The 6000-nt window shown below is 42.7% G+C and overlaps 1 protein-coding gene across 10 annotated transcripts in view; it reads right to left on the reverse strand.

Annotated features, from left to right (window-relative positions):
* BAZ2B (bromodomain adjacent to zinc finger domain 2B) overlaps nt 1-423 on the reverse strand; it is a 126487-nt gene extending 126064 nt beyond the window's left edge. For all 10 annotated transcript variants that reach the window (XM_032190390.1, XM_032190393.1, XM_032190397.1 and 7 more), the window contains exon 1: nt 363-423. The gene's annotated coding sequence lies outside the window, so the exon portion shown is untranslated. The remainder of the gene's footprint in view (nt 1-362) is intronic.
* Nucleotides 424-6000: the final 5577 nt, after the last annotated feature.

Genomic DNA, 6000 nt, shown 5'->3' on the forward strand with positions numbered 1-6000 from the left:
CGGCAGCCGCCCGGCAGGGAGGTGACCGGCGCGGCCCGGCCGGACACCGGCTGCCAAGTTGGAAGCCGCGCGGGACCCCGGCGCCCCCGCCCCGTCCCGGGACGCCCGGCGACGGCCGCCTCCCCCGGGGCCCGGTCCCAGCGGCGCGGCCCGGGCAAGGCCCCGCGGGGCGCACGGCCGCGGCCCCGGCCCCGCTCAACAAAGGCGCGACCCGCTCCGCGGGGCCCGGCGGCGAGGTGGGCGGGCGCCAGCCGAGGCTCCCCGCGCGGAGCCCCCGCGGCTCGGCCCCGCAGCGCGCCGCGGCCCGGCTCCTCCCGAGGACCCCCCGACACGCACACACCCCCCCCTCACCGCCGCCTCACCTCCGCGGCCGGGAGAGCTCTGCCCGCTGCCCGGCGCCGGGCTGCGCGTGCCGGAAGGCGTCCCCTGCCCAGCGCTGCCGGGAGCCGCGCGCGGCCCCGCGGAGCGGGCGGGGGCGCGCGCGCGGCGCCGGGCGAGGCCGGCGGCTCGGCGAGGTTGGCTGGGGCCCGCCGGCCGGGAGTGACGTCACGCCGCGGCTCCCCCACCGCCCGCCAAAGTCGCGCGCGGCCGCGGCCGGCAGCGGGGGGCGCGGGGCGCGTCACGGCGCCGGGCCGGGGCTGCCGGGCAGCGAGCTGTGGGCCGGCCGGCCGCCAGGCGCAGTCCCCGCGCCGCTCCGCTCCCGGCGCTGAGGAAAAGTTGCACGCGGCCGCCGCTCGCCGAAGCGCGACAAAAGGGCGCCCGCCAGCCCGCCCCCGGTCCGATTTTGGCGACGGACTGCCTGCTCGGGGCGCGAACGCGGCAGTCGTCCCCCCACCCCCCTCCCCGAGTACCAACGCGGCATCTTGCACTGCAGATGAAGTCCGGGCTTGAAGAAAACCAAAGGATGCTCTGCTACAAACAGTGGCCATCGACTGGAAAAAAGGCGACCCGTCTCCCCAAAGGGGAGACGTTTCCAAGAAGCCGAGCAAATCGGGAATTGCGTGTGGAAGCACCGCTCACCGTTCATACTTCATGGGAACTATATAAGTGAAATTTATGTCTTAAGACGGGCAGGAGATTAAGTTCACGTCATGTTGAACTTAAAATTCACTAGCTATTGACACAAGTTTGCTTTTTAACGCCTTTTTTTTTGTTAATAAACTACCTAGCCAGGGTTATTTGTGAACGAGGAGAGAAGCCCGTGCCTCCCTCCAACGAGTCCTCCATCCACACACGTGGTATCCCCTTTTTTTTCTTTCTTTGGCACAGTCTCAAACTCAGCCGGGGTTAAAGTACGCTTCAAGAGCCAAGGCATTGCTCTCCATAAACCATAACAGCATAGACTTAAAGTTATACCACAACGCAATGAGTACATTTTCTCCGTACGAGATACTTAAAATTGCATGTGAAGAACTCAAAAATATGTTCGGCTCGTTTGCCTGGTTAAATGCTGCATATGAGCATTTTTGAAATCAACATTATTTCTAAATAAAGCTGATCTCAGCACAAAGAAGTATGTACATGCAGAAAGATGCCATTGTTTTCTGTTTCCTCTTCAGCCTCTGGCTGTGATTTTAATTGTGCTGGAGGATCTTCATTAGTATTAACACATGGGGAGATTTCACAAAGCTGCTTCATTAGGGGGAAAAAAAAGCTTGGCAGAGCAGCTCTTTTTGCATGCAATGAGAATGTCAGCCTTACCTCGGTCATTTGTAACATAATAAGTGCAAGCACAATGATTGCGATGCAGGGACACTGGGGGAAGGGCAAAAACGCTGCCTAATACAGATAGGAGAAAAGAAAGCTTCCCATTACACAGTACAATGTATGCTAAAAATTAGCGAAGATGATGTCTCATGAGACTCACGCTAAATAAATTAATGTGCTGATACGTTTTTAATTGTTATTTTTGTACTAGTTTATTTCATTCCCAGGATTCATGTCAGGCAGCAAAGGTTTGCTAACATTTATTGATTTTTTTTCTCTGCCACATTCCCGGAATACAGATTTTAATCATTTCGCTACACCACACTCCGTAATTTCATTAAAAACTGGAACCTTCCATCCTCAGAAAGGCATTTAATTTCGATGACACACAATTTCTCTTAGCAGCAAACTGTCTCAACAGTAAAAGCTGGCCTAAGGTTCAAATGCATAATTTAGTCCTGAGTTCTCCATGCTCTGCATTCCTTTGAAGCTATAATTTGACTAAGTACCTAATAACTGTAATAAGGACAATGATTTCCTTATAATATGTTATTAACCCATATTTAATTAACTCAGAGTCCAAGCTCTGTATGTGTTTGATTGGGTCAGTACCTCTCTAACCTCAAAATTTGCTAATAATGTTCCTCGGAAAAAAAAACGTGGGGTAAGAATGAATACAATAAATAGCTGTTTTGCTCAGAATGTTATGAATCAAGAACTCATACATTTTCCAAGACGGTAATATTGTCACTTAAGAGATAACAGGATTTTATAATAAGGGGAAACGAACAATGGGTTTAGATATCTCACTATCAAATTTACTGGTTTATATATCTCTATATATATATACACACACACACAATATCTCTGCCTGTAATGTTTCAAATAAATTCTAGTATCTACTCTTATTACTGCTACTCAAAATAACTATTCTAAACATGTTTTATATTAGTAAGCCAAACCATAGTATCTTTTGAAAAGCAGACGTATGTTCAGAGAGTGTTCTGTAATCTTGGTTTTCTGTAATGCTCAGCAGGACAGAATTTAATCTACTTGAATACAGATCCACAGAGCTCAAGACATACTACTCTTCACAAAGCGAAGTCAGCAATCCAAATTAAAACCACTATGATGTATCTAATGTCAAAATAAAAAATATGAGCACTGTCTTTCTCATTGCACTGAATATTAATTTTGCCCTCAAAAAAAACAGCTTTAGGTCACTACACAGTATTTTGCAGCTTACACCACAAAATGGTTAAAGATGTTTTTTTCGTTGGTTACAATGGAAAAAAACTGTTTTAGTACTGTGAAACTCATTTTATAATTCTTATTTTAGAATAAGAATTTTTTTTTTTTTTTTTTTTTTTTAATAATTATTCAATAGAATTTGTTGTTAGTGGATGCTACCAATGTATTTAAACTGAGTAACTATTAAATCAGAAGTGTTCCTGGACTCCAAATCTGTCTGTTCTCTCCCTGGCAATATTAAAAGCTGTAATTCTCAATTCAAAAAGAGGAAATTCAAACTGCAGGAAATATACTGTATTTAAAAAAGTATTCTTGCTTCTTTTTATTTCTTTGTATGACAAATTAATTGCAAACATAGACTTGAAATTCCTTTTAGGCTTCCAGTGCAAGTGCCATAAATATATATATATATCAGCATATGGTTTTGTAGTTTCAGTTGTCTTTTCTTATGCTTATTGATCTTATCATTACTATTTCTTTAGCTACTTGCATTCATAAATTAATGCATTCATAAATTTCATTGGTGAAATGGGAGAAAACAAAAAAAAAACAGGCTTTGTATTTATAGGCATATAACCTTATACATTTGAATAATTACACTGATACCACTACGATCGTTTATGTGCTAAAAGATCATCACATACATACTCGTCTGGGAGGACAAGCCCAAAATTCCTACAGGACTATGTAGATGAAGTTCACTGTTGCGATCTCCAGAAAGGCAAAGCCGGTTTAAGAGGTTCCTCTCTTCCCCACCCCTACTCACATGCTGGCAGCACAGGTTTACAACCCTCCATCTGTGACAGTTCATCTACTTGCACGGCTGTGCACTAAGGTCAGCAAAGTAAAGGTAAGACTCACAAAAACGTTCACACGTATCAGACACCTCTAAGATACCCTGTTCCAGTCAGTCCTTATCATTCATCTGAAGAAAGTAACAGTCTTGGAAGAGTGTTTTAAAAAGCTATCCAATAGTCTCTGAAGGTTAGACACTATACTATATGCTTTTGTTAACAGGTGTCCTGGGGAAGGGTTCACCAAGCACATATTTTATTATAAGATGTTATAAAATGTTATAAATATATTATTATTATAAAATATGTTAAGACAAACTCGACATACAGTTAGGATCAATAGAAAGTTACCATCAAAGAAAAGTTTTTGCAAGGTTGGTATGACTAGCCATTCCTCTGATGAAGGGTAGAAGCATTTAACACTCAAAGTGTGCTGTTACTCAAAAAAAGTCAATCTTCTTAAAAAATCTTAGTAAATCACTCAATTCTGAAGGTCAAGTTGTGTTTAAAAACTTCACATTCAAAAGCTTTAACAGTGTAAACCAGTTAAAAGCACACCCTTTGTGCTTAATTTACTCTACGTTTAAGGGGTTTACTCTCATCACAGGTACTTTTGGCACCACAGATACTACGCTATCACTCTCCGAGGGCTACGTATATAGGTTAACACACCTAAACACTCCTGGCCTTATGCTCTTACACACCTGGTTTTAAGACATCATCTCAGCATGCTCAAATGAGGATCTAACTCTCCTCACTGTAATGATGAGGTCAGGAAGACAAAGAGCCCCCCAAATCTTTAAAAGCACAATTATGTTTACATACTACATAAAACAAATGTAATAGCTTTTCAACTGGACTGATGTGATTGCTACTCTAAGTAGAACCCATTAGAAAATCCTGTTTTAATTGCAGAAAATCAGTTTATAGGCAGATTTTCTAAAGCTTTGCAAAGGTGCTGAGGCAAATGAATCCACAGAAAAGCAACTGTAAATATCTGCAGAGAATATAGATTTGAAGTCAGATGATCTGAAGATGAGACGACAGAAGAAATTCCAGAGGCTCTGCAACTTAACACACACAATCAATGCCTAAAAACCCTTCCTATGGAGCTTCTGCATCAGCCCATACTACACACAACTTACCAAATACACTTATTAATAAGTGCACTCCTCCCACCAGAGGAGACAATAGCAGCTACAAGTTGTTTGCATTTTACTTCATTATTCAACTATTAAAGACTATTCCTGCTCTTCTAACAAGATAGAGAAATCAATGATTCATTCTGCCAACTCTGTTTTAGCAGTGTCTCATACCCAAGCCTAACTGCTCCAATGTCTTTCACATCTTTTCTCATCTACAAGGCTGGAGCATAAGTAAAAATAATATTTTCATAGTTCTATTTACGCAGTAACAATGTCAATTTAACCTAAATAATTATACTATTAACCTTCTAAAATAAGTTTTTGGTGTTATTGAAGATGATTTAAAAAAAAAAAAAAAAAAAAAAAACAACTTGTCCCCTTTGTACTGGTATTCTCATTTTATAATGAATAAGACAGGGAAATACTAGCTTACAAATCCAGGTCTTTTATCATCTTCCAAAAAATCCGTTTTTTCCTCTCCCCTTCTCTATTTAGAGACCCATAGCATTTCCCCTTCCCTATGTACCTCTATTACATTTCTTACAAAACAGCTTAGGTAATTTTCTTTACCCAATGCTCTCTTTGTTCTGAATCAAAATCAAAGCAGAATTTTCTCTGACCAAAGCAGTGTTTTCCTTTCCTCCTGTTGCTTCTTTAACCACGTGAGTTCAAAAACGCCCACCTCAAAATTCAGTGCATCTGTCGTTAATTACACCGACCACTGAAGAGTGGCACTTTCAGGGCGGAGTACAACAGCTGTTAGAGAGCAGACACCAGAACTACACAATAGCTTAGGACAGGAAGTGATGGCATCTCTCATGTAACTAAGGCTAAACAGGAAATAACCTTATGTAATTAGACAACTTGGAATCTGGCCAGGTCACAACGATTAAGAACTCTTGCAAAAAGTTCAGCTCACTTTGTTAACTGTTCATTAACTTAATTTCAAAGCACAGCACATTACATACTACAGACACCTAACATACACTGAAACAAACTATTCTGAATACGTATTTACTGACAAAATAATTGAAGCAGCACTGGAACTATTAAAGATACGTTAGCTTAAGTTTTAAGATTTGAATAGTTTCATCCATACAATA

Source organism: Aythya fuligula, chromosome 6, assembly GCF_009819795.1.
Source record: "Aythya fuligula isolate bAytFul2 chromosome 6, bAytFul2.pri, whole genome shotgun sequence".
In the NCBI taxonomy this organism is placed as follows: domain Eukaryota; kingdom Metazoa; phylum Chordata; class Aves; order Anseriformes; family Anatidae; genus Aythya; species Aythya fuligula.